This window comes from Echinops telfairi, unplaced genomic scaffold, assembly GCF_000313985.2.
Source record: "Echinops telfairi isolate 266 unplaced genomic scaffold, ASM31398v2 ScPeMD7_32;HRSCAF=126, whole genome shotgun sequence".
In the NCBI taxonomy this organism is placed as follows: domain Eukaryota; kingdom Metazoa; phylum Chordata; class Mammalia; order Afrosoricida; family Tenrecidae; genus Echinops; species Echinops telfairi.
Window position 1 is genome coordinate 108,815 of NW_022103929.1, and position 16,425 is coordinate 125,239.

At 37.7% G+C, this 16,425-nt stretch overlaps 1 protein-coding gene across 10 annotated transcripts in view; it reads right to left on the reverse strand.

The window, feature by feature from the left end:
* GAPVD1 (GTPase activating protein and VPS9 domains 1) overlaps positions 1-10,293 on the reverse strand; it is an 82,707-nt gene extending 72,414 nt beyond the window's left edge. For all 10 annotated transcript variants that reach the window (XM_045290180.1, XM_045290178.1, XM_045290179.1 and 7 more), the window contains exon 1: positions 10,193-10,293. The gene's annotated coding sequence lies outside the window, so the exon portion shown is untranslated. The remainder of the gene's footprint in view (positions 1-10,192) is intronic.
* Between the last annotated feature and the right edge of the window lie 6,132 nt (positions 10,294-16,425).

A 16,425-nucleotide genomic window follows, 5' to 3' on the forward strand; every position in this document is an offset into this window, starting at 1 on the left:
CCGCTTGTTTACCTTCAAGCTTTTAAGACCCCAGACGCTATATTTTTTGATAGCCGGGCACCATCACATAAAATTATTTTGTTGCTACTTCATAACTGTAATTTTGTTACTGTTATGAATCGGGAGACCCCTATGAAAGGGTTGTTTGACCCCCAAAGGGGTCATGACCCACAGGTTGAGAACTGCTGATATAAACAGATCTGTTTTTACATCATATTTATACTCATCAATCACTTCTGGGAGGGGTTTACGTGGAGATCTTCTGATTTTCGTTTTATATTCACTTATTTCCATGAGATCTTCTGATTTTAGTTTTATATTCACTTATTTCCATGAGCTCTACAATGCTCTCTTACATTAAAGTCTGTTGTTATGACGGTTTAACCTGTTGAATTTTATCACTGTCTCCAGTAGTATCCAGTCTTCCTCTAGTGTGATCTATTCCTTTAAAACTTTGTCCTGTGGCAAATTAAAGTCACCAAAATAATACTTAATCTGATGAGAGATTTTGGCTTCCAGATCGGGCATTTTTTCACTATCATCATTTTGAGCCATTGAGGCTACCTGAAGATTTTTCTTAAGGGTTCCTGCCTCGCCGAGGCGTTCCACTGGATGAACAGCAACAACAATGTCCCAACTTCCAAGTGCTACCAGCTGGCCTAACGCGCTTAAAGAAGTAAATGTTTTCATACACACACACAAAAAGGTGTTTCTTGCAAAAGTCTTTTATAAATATATTGGATAATCACACTATATTACAATTAATTTGTCTACATGTCTATTTCTCTGTACAAGATATCTCAGCATAGGAACAGTTTCTTATTTTTATGTTTTGTTAAATCAGTCAGACATTTGTAATATTCTTTTTTTTTTACATTACAATTATCATTTATTTATTATATTGTTTATGGCATCTAGTTTACAGTATTACATATTTCTTTTTTTTTCCGTTTTTCAACTTCTATTTTATTGTTGTTCTTTCCCTCTCAATTCTTTTTGTAATATTCTAAAATGATATCATGCTCACTCAAACAATTAGACAAAGCAGCACAGTACTTGTGCACTTGCCTCCTTCAATTACTTTCACTTCTTTTCTTCCTTCACTCACTCATTCAATAGATGTTTACTAGATACCAACTAGTTGCTTAGGCACTGATGAACAAGATACACAAGGCTTAAGAGGAGCTCAAATTCTGGTAAGTATTCAAGACATTCTAAAGACTCTCTACTTACACTCTCTATTTACATCCTTTCATTGGCCAGTTAAATCCTCTTAGGCTTCACAGGGCCCCAGCCATAATGAGAAGCCTTTACTCAGCATTCTTCTGACTCAAGACACTCACTTCCTCATTTGGGCACATCTCTATCATAGCAATTTATAATACGTTGTCATTTTCTCAACCTAACTCTGCCTTAAAGTCGAGATGTACACCCACTACTTAACATCTTATAGTTGCTGAAAATGTTTGCTGAATTAATAAACAGAATGGTGAAGAACAAGGTTCTAGTTGGAAATCAGACAAGATGCTACTAAATCAGTTCCAAATGATCAAACAACTGTAACAAAATTTAAGTTGAAAATATCTACTAACTTTCTAATAAGTACATTTGAAACAATTATTAACATAAAAGAAAAACATACTTCCTTATACTTAGGATATACATACTTAATGAAGGAAATTGTTTCCAAAAAGTGTTATTTTTACAACTTTAGTTAGCATATTTGAAACAAGAGAAAAACATCATAGAAGGGAGAATGACCTTATTAATCAACTATTTCTGGCACAAGAACAAGGAATTAAATGGTATATTCTTTTGAAGATTCAAGAATTATAAAAGCCAGATAGTTATTCACAATTCAAGAATTCCAATTAATTCAAATAACACTGTAGCAGACTTTCTGTTTTAACACTGAAAAATACAGACTTTACTAGAAATAAGTAAAATCTCAATAAATACTGATTTTATTTTCCTACACTGATAATTTTCCAGAGCTAAAGAAAGTACACCAGTACAAAAATGAAAGAGAATAGGAGAACTGCTCCAAAGGGTTTTCTAGGCTATAATCTTTATTAGAGCAGAGCAAAAATGCTAACCTTTAAGTAGGTTAACTATTTTACTGCCAGGACTCCAAATCAATATTCACTTCCAGCTGTTCCACAGGAGAAAGATGAGGCTTTCTACTCCCATAAAGTTATAGTCTCAGACACCCACAAGAGCAGTACTACCCTGTCCTCTAAGTTCATATGAGTCTGAATCAACTCAATGGCAGTGAGGTTTATCACTGTGTGGTAACTGAACCCTCAGGAGCACATAAAAAATTACCAAGTTAAATAACTTTGCAAAAAGAAACTGACCATTAAGTTGCATTTGTAGAATTAAGTATTTCATAACCTTAAATTGTTTACATAATGCCAAAGAAGAGAAGAAACCAAATAAATGTTACGGAGCTATTCAGCTAGCACAGGATCATTCTTCTGTGCATACGAATGCTATAAATCTGAACCAACCCTATGGCACCTAACAACAATTCTATTATTACCCTAAGAAAATGCTTTGAAAAATAAAAATAAAAAAATAAAATAAAATGCTTTGAAATGCCAAAACAGAAGCTTACTTCTTACGGAAACTTAAATCACTTTCGTCCAGAATCCATGTTGGTGATCACAATCTGGATTAGTTAAGGTATTAAAAGATATTTTGTTTTCAAAATTAAGATTCCTTGAGTTCTAAAGGAGGTGGTGGAAACTAGATGAACAATTTCTGTTACTATATACAAGGGCTTTAAAAAACACAGCGTAAGACATGACAAAATAATAATTTATAAATTATCAAGGGAGAAGCAGTGGAAGGATGGATAAGAGTAGTCAGAGCCCCCAATAAAATGATTTTTTTTTAAACTCATGGAAAAATAAAATAGAAAGATATGGAATTTTCCCACAAAATTTGTGAACCCTCTGACGGGTGGGGAGGTGGTGGTGATGATTGATGGTGGGAGGTGATAGATGTGTTTTTTCTTTAGTTTTTCTAGAACAGAAGCCTACTTTGTAAACACTATACAATTATGCCTTCAGTTACATTACCTTTAAATCTAATGTATTTTTACTAGGTAGTCAGGATTTATAAAATAAAAGCAGTCTTCTGCATTAGAAAAGAAAAAGAAAGCAAATTTAGTGGGCAGAAAATAGATGCATTTGGTCTAAGTGCTAAAAACTTGACAAATACAAGTATTCTAAATTATGACTGTTTCTGAAAAAGAAAAAGAAAAAAAAAAGACTGTTTCTGGGAAAACAATGTTTGACTCTGATCCTGACAAATGAGAAAAAGCATTTTTTTGTCCTTTAAATTTTCCAATAAAAACCCCCACAGATTGATCTTTCAGTCACAGAAATAGATATTAAAGACCAAAACTGGTTGTAAAAAAGAAGAAAAGCTGAACAAATCTGACAACATGCTTTCCACAAATACCCAGCATGGGTTTATTGGCATTATGTGTAAGCAAGACCAAGCAGGTACGTTCTTGGACAGACATCTTAATGAGTAGACATCTTGACTATGTTTGTATAGCTACAAGAAAATATTTAAAGTCTTACAAAATATGGCTTATGAAATAGTTTCTACAATCATAATTTTGGCTTTATAATTAAGTCAGCATTAAAAGTTACACTTTCCTTTCAACTGTATATGTCTGATTCACCTCAAACTTAAAAATTAAATATTTACAAAGTTCTAAGTTGCTTTTCTTTCAATTCACTCCACTTTTCTATACATTAACTATGAGAAATGAAGTATCAACAGATATCTACTGCCTCCTCGGGTCAATGCAATGCAGACTTTAAACTGGGTCTCAGCCTATGAACAAAAATGAAGTACTCTTCTTTTTTTTGGGGGGAAAGTACTTTTCTAACACATTTTCTACAAAACTATACTATGCATTCATACTAAAAATATTAGAAGATACAGGTATGCATAAGGAAGAAAATTTTAATTATCTATAATTTCAGTAAATCAAATAGTTTGGTGCCTAAAGCTTATTTTCAAATATATATACTTGAAATTTATATACGCGCGCGTGTGTGTGTGTCAAAAATTATTGGTCTTAGTTCCCTTACAAATGAAAACTTCCTGATTAGGATTATTTAAGAAGCTGACATAAGAAATAAGTTTGTGCAAATTTCCACTTAGGCAGTTATAATGTGAAGAAAAAGAAGCCTGAGATCTGTTTTGCCTGAGAAAAATTCCAGAGAAGAAAATATGTTCATAAAGGTTCCACAAAATTTATAGTAAAAAATAATCTTTGAGATCTCTTTTTCTATGTACTAGTTTTTTCAAAGTAACTGAAAAGAGATTACGCTTAGACATTTTAAAAAACATCATACTTTATTTTGAGGCTCACAGAAGAATGTGACCAACTCTCCATAATACTTTCACCCGTACTGAGAAAATGATTTAAAAGAAAATGAATTACCTACTGTGAATGTATTCACTATCCTTCTTAAATCACTAAGCTTTCTATAAACATTAAGAATTATTTTCCCCTTATTGTTCCCTAATCAAGAAAATAATTCAAATAGAAATGCCTCACATTTAAGGAAATCCAGTGGTGTAGCAGTGACGTCACTCAACTGCTAACCAAAAGGTTGATGGGTTTCAATAACGGCGAGCAGCTCCACAGAGAAAAACATCTGGTGATTTACTCTTGGGAAAGAAACCCTTTGGGGAAGTTCTGCCCTGCTCTATGAGTCAGAATTAACTCAAAAGCACACAGCATCACCCCATTTAAAGTGCATTCAATTTTGTTATGTTAGTTGTAGCCCCCCCAAAATGTTAATACACATGATCACAATTTCCAGAATAACATTTAATGATAGCAATGTCTTGTCAGGTGGTAAGCCCTAACATGCCATTACTGGAAGGCAGTTTGCAAACCCACAACATAGCCAAACAAGTAAAGTGGAAAGTGACAACATGCAACAGTGGCCAAGAAGGCATAGAAATAGGGCTTGTTTTAAAGTCTGGTTTATGGTACTTAGGTGGAAAAAAGTAGGAAGACATAGAAAGTTGAAGCACCCAAAGATAACTAATTACTGATTGATGCCATAATCCTGACATTTTTCATATATTATTTTGAATCTCAAGTAATACTTATCACCTCCTTTTAATAGGTTCAGATAATTCAGAAAATGTACTGCCTGGTCATTCAGCACAAGAGGGCTTAAAATCTAGAATAAGGAACCCTGATGGTGTAGAGGGGTGAGCAATGAGCTGCTAACCAAATGGTTAGTGGTTCGAACCCATGAGCAATACTCCATGGGAGAAAGATGTCGCTGTCTGCTTTGTGAAGATTTAGTCTTGACAACCCTAGGGAATAGTTTTACTCAGTCCAGTAGGATCACTACGGTCACTATGAGTCTGAATCAACTCAATGACAGTGTGCGGAGTTTGGTTTTGTCGTTCATCTGCTTGATTCCAAAGCCCATACTCTTTCCATTTTCTTGTGTTGCTTCTGTGGCTCTTCTTCAGCTCACTGCCTTCAGGTTTCCTGTGAGCAATGCACTACAATGAGCTCTAGGAAAGTAGATGACCCCACACTGAACTTCTGATTATCATGGATAGAAAAGCTGGGTAGCCTGGTTGTTTTCTTTTTGCATCCCAAGCTAACATTACAACTTTTTTCCTCATTTTTCCCTTTCACACATTTGCTCCTCTCCCCACAACACACAACAAAACAACATGGGTTTGTCCCTACTTGATTTGCAAACTCTTGTTTCTTCTTTGTGCAATTTGTTCCAGTATCTTGGAAGAGAACCCTTTTCCAATATCTTCATGGCTAGTTACATATATGATTCAAGGTCCAGTTCAAAGATCATCTCCTTCACAAAACACTCCAGATTCCCCACTTCTCCATTTAAAGGGTAGTATCGCCAATCTATGGGTGTATCATATTGTTGAATGGAAAACCAATTTGCTCTGGAAACTTTCACCCAAACCACACAAAACAAATAAATTTGCTTGACCTTTTATATTCTACTTCATTGAAGAACTCGTGACACTGAGAAAGTAAAATGACTAACATGCCACAGATTACCACAAGTTACAAAGGAAAAAAGGCACCTTTACAATAGAAATCTAGTGGATATTGCATCAATAATTAAGCTGACATCACTTGGCCTCTGATGTATATTGAAAGATACCTAAAATCACCAACGTAGCATTCTAATCACGCATATATAGAAACTTTAAACTATCACTGATAAAAAAAGACCAAAAATAAGGCTGGAGAGCCATTCTTCAGTTAAGGAGACAACTAAATGCAATGCAAGGTCCTGGTTTGATCTTGGATTAAAACAAATTAAAAATTCAAGACAATATTGGGGCAATTGGGGAAACCCAGATACGTATTATATGATAGTATTATAGCTACACTAAAGCTCTTGACTATGATAACTTTGTTATAGATATGTAGGAGTTCTTTGTCCTTGGAAAACACAAGTTGTAGAATTTAGTGAGTAAAGTGTCCTGATGGCATTTAAAACTCTCTTATGGTTAACAAAAAAATCTCTGCATCAATGTGTGTATAAAACAAACATGACAAAGTTAACTGGCAAATCTAAGTGCAGAGTATTTGGTTGTTCACTTAATTATCCTTAAAATTCTTTTTAAAATTCTGGTTTTTAAATAAACAGCAAAATAGAGTACCCATATTCTGCTTCCCAGAATTAAATATGAATCTTATCATAGTTGCGTCTAGTCATATTCACCCACACATATTCATGTATGTATATTCATATACACACAAATATACAATTGGGGAAATTATCCCTTTTGCCACCACCTCCTATTGTTATGCTCTTCCAGACGCTGTGAAATCATACTCTAGGCTATGGCCAACTTTACTAAGTACTGCAGATATTGTCTCCAAAAGTGCCTGTATTGGTTCACACTCCAACAGCAAGTTCTAAATTTACCATTTGACCATATATTCACTCAAGTGTGATACTGTTAAACATTTTTAATAAGCCTGATGGAAAAAAAGCTGTATCATTTATTTTAATTTGTATTTCATTAATTAACAGGGCAAACGAACTTTTCAATGCTAATCTTAGCGCCATTATCTCCTCCAAAGTTACTTTCTAAATTTTTGACAGAAGCAAATATATGGTTCTTTAGAATTCTTTGACTCAACCTATTGAATAAGTGAGTAAATAAGTAATAAAAAAAATTGACCTACATTACACAATAAAAGACTTAGCAAAAAATAAAAATTCTGTTTAAAAAGAGAGAGACTTAGTAAAATAGGAACTTTCCCCACAGACCTTTTCTTTCATTACTTCCTATCTGAGAATTAAGGATAATCAAAACTTACATGACAGTGTGGACTGAATGTGGGAAGAATGTTTACTCCCATATGCAACCAAATGCTCACAAAAATATCACACAGTGCAAAATAACTTCCTGTTTTTAAAATATGAACAACAAAAAAGATGCAATTCAACTCAATGTCCATAATATAATTTTTAAGATATTTTAACAGATGTACTTTACTCCTACAAATAATAAAACCTAGGTCCTATGCATAAACTCCCTCATTTATCCAGCAAATATTTACTGAGCATCTATTATGTGCCATAGAATATAATATAATGTCAGATAGATACATGCCATTCAGAAAATAGAGGACAAAGGATAACGAGAGTAGTAGAGTAAGGGCACATAATATGATGGGCAAGATCTCTCCCATGCAGTCACTTGAGAAATATAGTATGCTCAGTTCGGTTTACACTGTTTCAACACTAATCATTTCTTTCAAAAATAATTTTTCACCTTCCCGTGGTCTTGTTTTTTTTTCCCAAAAAGCATTTGCTGCAGTGGTTTTTCAGTTTTGCTACTATTGCGGAAGAGAAAAAAAAAAGTTTTTTTCACAAGATGTGATAGTTGCATTACAAGCGGGTGTGAATTTCAAGAGAGCATAATCAGAAAAAATGTTAGGGATAATTTACCAATGAGAAGTCTGATGTCAAAAACTACCCAAAAAAGTTAAATGGAATTTCAAGGAAATGACTACTCTTAGACTCCATAAGCTACATATTTACTTTCTATATTGGATTAAAAGGGTACAGTAGAACTGCCCCTACAGAGTTCCCAAGGCTGTAAATTTTTTTGGAATCTGACTGCCCCATCTTTCCCCCACGACACACATCCAGCTGCTGCTGAGTTACAACCTGACCTTTTGGTTAACCACCATGCAATTTAACCACTATACCACAAGGGTTCTGTAATAGCAATAGAAATATATACTCGTATTTGAACAGAGATCCTGCTGCTTCTCATTGAGGGTACAAAATTTTGGATCTTTCTTTAAAGGCTACATTAGTTATATGATTTTCAATAAAACCAGACACACAAAAGTTCCTTTCACGGGTTCACACAAATGCTTGGAAAGTTTTTTCCACTTGTAATCAGGAGGTGCCTTAATACAAAAATCTAAAGCCCAAAACATTCACTTCTCTTTCTTCCTCAAAAAATTTTGCTGATTCTCCAGTATCCTGAATGAACTGTCACCTATTCTGTTTTTCAAAACTATTATACTGATTGCAACCAAATCTTTGGTGAGGCCTTGGTGTTGTTGGGCTGGGATCCACAAGGTCCACAATTGGAAACCACCAACCACTAGCCACACTGGAGAAAGACTGGGCTTTCTACTCCAGTGAAAGTGAAATCTTGGAAACTCACAAGACCAGTTCTACACTGTCCTATAGGGTCCCTATGAGTCAGCCTGGTTTCATTCGATAGCAGTGCTTGTTTTGTTTTGTTTTACCTAAATCTTTATTTTTATTTCTCTAATTACAAAATTCCTTCTTTCATCTGAACTATCATCTTGTCCACGTTGTCTTCTTTCTTGTCTACTGATTCAGATATTTTCCCATGAAAACTTAGAGATCACAGAAAACTGATTTCTGCTTCAGATGTTGTCCATCTTTTGCTTTCCTAGGACTCCTTTGGCAGTTCCTGGAACGCTTCTAAATGCCATCTTTGCTTCTAAATGCCATCTTTGCTTCTAAATGCCATAAATACAAGGGATTACAAAGGAAACCAATTACACTAAAATGAATTATGAAAACAAATTTTTAAAGACATACTAACAATTTGAGATCATGGATGGATGGCTTTATTCCCACATTAAACAACATTTCCACGAATGGACTTAATGCCTACCATAAATTCAAAAGTGATAAGCATAAGTAATATTTTGGGGTATTTACAACACTTTGAGGTAGTTATGAACATACCGAAAAAATCTGTAATTTTTACTAATGACAAAGTCACATGCATTGCTAATATTCTGAAGTTTGTTGCCTACATTCCTAATTGAAGGAAAAGTTCTATTTCATTCAGCAATTAATTAAAGCTGCAATTATAGTAGATCCCAAGTCAAAAAGTCAGTTCAAAGTACTGCACAAAGTGATTTTTGACACAATTTTAAACTAAAAACTCCGTTAACCTAGCTCTCAGCCGAAGAGATCACAGTGCTTCCCTGTTTTTGTGCAGATTGACTTATAAAAAAACACGCTTAAAAAACAACAACACCCAACTGTTAATTTCTGTGATTTGCCCAGCTAGCGCCCCTTAAATGTTGCCGTCTCAGTACAAGGTGAAGTTGAAGGAAAGGGAATGAAAAGCAACCTACAGTCTCTCACCTCCAGACTTCCAACAACAAACGGAAAGATGGCAAATGTAGTTTGTATGTGCCTGGTGGGTGGGCTGCCCCCCTGGATACACAGGTCCAGTTAGTCAGAGTCCCCAAAACACGACATCTTCACCAAGAGCACACAAGAGGCACTGCGTGTCCTCCTCGATTCTACGCTCAGTTCCCTTCCTGCCCGGTCGCTCCCTCTAGCCCCAACCTGAAGTCTCCCCAGGTCCTCCTGTCCCTTCCCATCCCCCACGCGTCCCTCCCTCCCGTCCATCTCAAGCTATCCTGGTCCCCGCACGCCGTCACACCCCTCCTTTGGGCGCAACCATGTCTCCCTCCACTCTCCCACCATATTCGACGACACTGAAGGGAAGGGGCCAGGGCCCCAAGAGTCAGCAGGACCGAGGAGGCTCAGGCGGAGGCCCTAGGCCGGAGCAGCGAGGACGGTGGGCAGGGGACCAAGCGCCCAGCGCGGGTTCACTGGGGGCGTTTACTCACCAATGTGTTCATGCAGAGGAGGGCATGGAGGTCCACCGGAGGGCTACTCGGGGTTAGGAACTGTCGACCTCGCCGCGAACTGCCACCGCCGCCGCCGCCGCGTCGCCACCAGCTAGTAGCCTTCGCTGCGTCCTGCGGCGGCACTACCGCCACGGCGCCACGCCACCACGCTTGCGCGTTGCCGAAGGGGCCGCTGGGACTGGTAGTTCGGCACGGGCGGACAGCGGTGCCTCTTCCGCTTTGCTTCCTCCTGCCACATCTGCTGCTGGCTGGAGCGGCTACGGAGAGTCCTGCGCATCATAATGTTGACCCATCTGAGGAAGTAAATGTAAAGTAAAACAAACGAAAGTGCTTTTTTTGGTTATTGTTGTTATAACAACTCTTATTCATCTAGGGCACATACCTTATTAGAATGGCACATAAAAGCACACCATACCCCTCACATAACTTTCCCTCACTTTGTCAAAAAGTTGTTGGTAATGAGCTGGTGTAATATCTGTATTTTCAGAATTAAACTTGGTTTCACAACCTATGTTATCAAGTTTAATTCATTAACCTAGCCATAGTTATTTTCATGAAATCAATTAGCATCCAATTTAAAAAAAAATAAATACAAACCATTCAGGGGTCATGTTAGCCAAATTGTGCAATAAAAGAAACCTTAAAATTGGAAGACACATTCAAGTTCAGCCCTGAGCAGGAATTCTCACTCATACGTTCCAGCGAGATTACAAGGTGCCCAGATTTTAACATTGGTAAAGCGGGCCACCATTGATAAAACTCATCCTGGCCAAATAGCTACATGACAGCCGAAAACCATATACCCTAGCTTGTCGTGCATTCTTTCCAAAAACGGGGACTTTTTTAAAACGCCGCGGGACACGGAAAAAATTGTTGGAAATCGGGACTGTCCTGCCAAAAGCAGGATGTCTGGTCACAAGAAACTTGACTGTCGACTGTTCACATTTCAGGGAACTCGCTGCCTCTGGACATGTTATCAGGAGAGACCAGTTCCTAGGAAAACCTCATGCTTGGTAAAGTTGAAGAGCAGCGACAAAAAGAGGAAGACTCTCCACAAGATGGATTGACACAGTGGGCTCCAACAAGACAACAATTGTGAGGCCGGCCCAAGATTAGGCAGCGTCTAGTTCTGCTGTCCATGGGGTGTCTGAGTCAGAACCAACTCAATTTCTCCTGACAGCAACATCTACAGCACTGCTTTAAGGAATATCATCTGCTCCACTGTTGAAAAATGGTAAAGGTCAGAAGGTTCTGTGTCCTGCTGAGCAGAAATCTGCTTCCCTTTTATATCTTTCTAAGGCTATGCTGCCTAGAGCAATATAGAATATTTTCCAGTTGACAACCCTTCAGAAAAGTGAGCAATGGTGTCTTCCAATGCTGGTACTCCTAAGGCAAAAAACGAAAAGAGAGAAAGAAGGAATTAACAATTTTCACAATTATGTTAAATGTGAATCAGCTCCCAAACTGCTTTCCATCGAGTCATCCTTCTTGAAGAGACCTCTTTAAATCATTAAAATGGTCTCCATCATTATTGCCTCATTAAGTTCCACAATAGTATTCGCCAGTAGGCTGGTCAGGTATTATTGCCATCCTGTTGCCATTCAACTGCTTCAAGAATGCTATTTGACCAAAGAAGATTTTTTAGCTCCATTATAAGGCATAGTCTAAAGCACCAGGGAGATGAAAAAAGCAACAGATTACAGTTTGCAATCAAGGAGAGAAGAAAAACTTCCACAGATTAAGGGTCATCAAAATAAACTAAGGTACAAATTGGTATGAGATTCCTAAAGAGGCCTTATCAAGTTGAGGGACACGATAGCTTTATGAAAGGCATGAGCCTTAGGAGTTAGTGGATAGCTCGATTTCCTGGGGAAATGGTATTGAAGGGTTAGGACATTGAGTTTGAACCCACCGGCTGCTTCGTGGGAGAAAGATGAGGCGGCTTTCTGCTCCCATAAAGATTTACAGACTCCGAAACCTATAGGTCACCGTAAGTAGGAACCAACTCAGTGGCAGTGAGGTTTGGCTTTTGTTGTTGTTTTGAGGAAAATGTTTTGAGGAATTTCCCATTGGGATTCTGAAACACAGTACTGTAGGAAGGCTAAGAACACAGTCCAGGGAAAAGTGAAAGAACACAAGCTTCAAAAGGATCTTAAAAGGTAGTAAAGGAACGTCAGTGCATGCAGTAAATAAAAGGCGCACTAGGGTAAAATGGCCAATTAATATCTCTGAGCCTTATTCTGTCACCTACAAGTGAAGAGCTTGCACTAGATAGGCATTTTTCAGTCTTTTTTTTTCTTTTTTCCCACTCCAGCACATCAAAGAAATACAACACTCCCATTAGAAACTATGGATCACTGCAACAGTGATTTTCACAAAATGTGAAGTAGTTATTATTCCTACCACCTTTGATTGGTGTTAGTTGCTGCCAAATTAGCATTGATTTGTGGGAACCCTGTGTACAGCATAACCACGCATTGCTCAGTTCTATGAGCATCTTCTTGATCAGTGCCATGTGTGAGTCCATGTGGCAGCCACCATGTAGCACTAAGGAGCTCATCTAGACTATTTCAAATAATATTATGTTTTAATCCATAGGGTTTTCATTACTAAATTTCCAAAGGACGTCACCAAGTCTTTCTTCTTAGTCTCTCTTAGTGTAGAAGCTCTGCTAAAAATTTCTCCATGGAAGACTGGTATTTGAAATACTAGTGGCATAACTTCTAGCATCAGAGCCACCACAGAATGACAGGCTGACCATTCAGTAGTGGAGTTACTTTTCACACATGGTGGGGAAAGCAAAATGAAACCTTTCTAAAAATTTGTAAACAGAGCTTCCTATGGGTGGAGAACCCATCTTATTTAGCACTGTCTCCCTAAAACCTGGCACACTTCCTGAGATTTTATTTTTAGTAAACGGGATGAATAAACAGTGCACTCTTGCCCAGGCCTTTGTCTTTCCATTATAAGGCTCCTGATAGAAATAGGAAGATATTTATCCATAGTCACAAAATTGATACTGGATATCTTGGAGCTAAAATTTTCATAATCCCAACTCCACACACTCTGTTAAGCTACCTTTCCCCAGAATGACAAAACAACACAGTCAGAAATTTAAAATGTCCTCCTTCTATGTATGTACAGCCAGGCTTAAAAGTAAGCCAGGAAAGTAAGTGTTATGCCAATTTATTTGTCATAATGCTAAGGTCCCCCTTGCAGGTGTTTCTGAATCAAAACATTTTCTCTCCAGATCTGAAAAGGACATGGATGATGGTAGAGCTGAGGCTCAGAGATCCTCTAGTCCAACACGCTCATTCTTTTGAATTGGGAGCCTGTTGCTCAAGAGATCCTACTTAAAATGTGTATGCCTTTGGGAAGAGTAACACTTTTAAATATTAGGCATCCATACTTAGGAAAGAAACATGACAGTTAACCAACAAAAAACCCTACCAGAAAGAAAAAACAAGGCCAGATCAAAAGAGAAAGAAAGAAAAATTATGACGCGGGAGGACAAGATGAAAGAGAAGAAACAAGGTCTTCACCCATGATATGGTCTCATCTACTTTGGCACACAGTTGCTTTGAAACTGTAGTGTACATGTGGTGCAGAAATTCACAGCCATGTGGAAATGTTGGTCTTAATATATCATCAGAAAGAGGGAGTTAAATTATAAACTAGGATATAAGTAAATAAAACAATACTATAGATAGAAAACAATGCAGAGAAAATTCCTCTTTATACTATAAAATAACTCTGTAAGGTAGAATTGGGATCATGATAGTGAGGGGGAGGAAGCACTTAAGAACTAGAGGAAAGTTATACGTTTCATCGATTCTACCTGTACCCTGATTGGCTCGTCTCTTCCCCACAACCCTTCAGTAAGGGGGTGTCCAGTTGCCTACCGATGGGCTTTGAGTCTCCATTCTGCACTCACCCACCTTTACAATTATATGATTTTTTTGTTCTTTGATGCTTGATACCTGATCCCTTCGACAGCTCGTGGTCACACATGCTGGTGTGCTTCTTCCATGTGGGCTTTGTTGCTTCTGAGCTAGTTGGCCGCTTGTTTATCTTCAAGCCTTTAAGACCCCAGACGCTATATCTTTTGATAGCCGGGCACCATCAGTTTCCTTCACCACCTTTGCTTATGCATGTGTTTGTCTTCAGTGATGTATCAGGAAGGTGGGCACCCACTGATATGATCTTTAGTTCTTTGATGTCTGCTAACTGTCCCAATTCTACCTTACAGATCTGGCTAGACCAGAGGATGTACATTGGTACAGATAGCAACTGGAAACACAGGGAATCCAGGACAAATGACTCCTTAAGGACCAGCGGTGAGAGGGGCGATGCCTGGAGGGTGAAGGGAATGTGGGGTAGAAAGGGGGAACCGACTACAAGAATCTAAGTATTGCCTCCTCCTTAGGGGCTGGACAGCAGAAAAGAGGGTGTGGGGGTGGGGAGACATTGGACAGTGTAACTTATGACAAAATGATAATAATTTATGAATTATGAAGGGTTTATGAAGGAGAGGGGAGTGGGGAGGGGGGGAAATGAGCAACTGATATTAAGAGCTAAAGTAGAAGGCAAATGTTTTGAGAATGATGAGGGCAACAAATGTGCATATGTGCTTGACACAATGGACGTATGTATGGATTGTAATAAGAATTGTATGAGCCCCCAATAAAATAATTTTTTTAAAAAGAGGAGCTGATAATAAGGGCTCAAGTAGAAAGATGATGTTTTGAAAATGACAATGACAACATATGTACAAGTTTTCTTGATGTAATTGATTTATGGGTTGTTATAATAACTGTAAGAGCCCCCAATAAAATGATTTTAAAAAGAAATCTGAAATTCTATTTTCAAATGCAAAACTGAGATGTCATTAGCCCTAGTCCATTTGGTTATTAAAAGGATAAAACCAAAAGATGCAGGTCAAAGCTTTGTTTACTATAAAGTGACAAACAGATATAATTGTACTGTGACATGGTTCAAATTTAAATAGTAGGTACACATTTAAAAGAATAAAAAATTGTATCCAGATATATGCAGTCCAGAGCACATTATACATACTGTTCTGTGTCTGTTACAACTTTTTTTTTATGAATTGTCTTTGGCATATTTCCATATTAATACATAAAAATTTACAACATTATTTTCAAATTCTACAATATTTCTATGATATAATCTACCATAGTTGAAGGGCAGGTTCAATAAACAACACTATAAGAAATGGGGAAAAGATTGAAGTTGTCAAGAATTTCATTTTACTTGTATCCAGGAGCCCTGGTGACGTAGTGGTTATGCCTGGTTGGCAGTTTGATACCACCAGCAGCTCCATGGGAGAAAGACTGGACTTTCTACTCCCCCAAAGAGTTACAGTTTTGGAAACCCACAGAGGGTCGCTATGAGTCAGCCCTGACTTAATGGCTGTGAGACAAATACCCATGGAAGCATCAGTAAGGAAATCAAATGACATTGCATTGGAGAAACCTGCGGCTAGAGATCTCTTTAGAGATCTCTCTAAAGTGTTAAAAAGCAAAGCTGGCACTTGGAATACTAAGGTGTGCCTAACCCAAGCCATGATATTTCCAATTGCCTCATATGGTAAAGCTGGACAATGAATTAGGGAAACCAAAGAAGAATTTATGCCTTTGCATTATGGTGTTGGCAAGGAATATTAAATACGACAAAGAGGTACCCTCAAAATAAAAAATAAAAACACGAAAAAAGCTCTGCTGGGCAGAGCTTTCATGGTACGCATTTTTCCCTGCCAGAAGAGCCTGGAGCAGCTCCCTCTGAGTCAGTGCACCCCGTGGCGTCTCCTGGGAAGGTTCTCTCTGGTCACAATGAAATTTTTTGTAAAAGTGGTTTTGCTTAAACCTCGATTTTTGTGCTGGGCTATTTGAGAGACAGCATGCAGCTGTGAAATTTTGTTTCCTGCTTGGGAAAAATGGCGCAGAAACTGTTGTGATATTGAAAGCCACTTACAAGGACAGCATTTTCGGGGGAAACTCAAGTGTATGAGTGGATTTCTTGTCAAAAAAGATGAAATTTTTTTTTCTTTTTTAACATTTTATTAGGGGCTCATACAACTGTTATCCCAATCCATACCCACATCAATTGTGTAAAGCGCATTTGTACATCGTTTCTCAAAACATTTTCTCTCCATTTAAACCCCCGACATTAGGTCCTCATTTTTCCCCTCC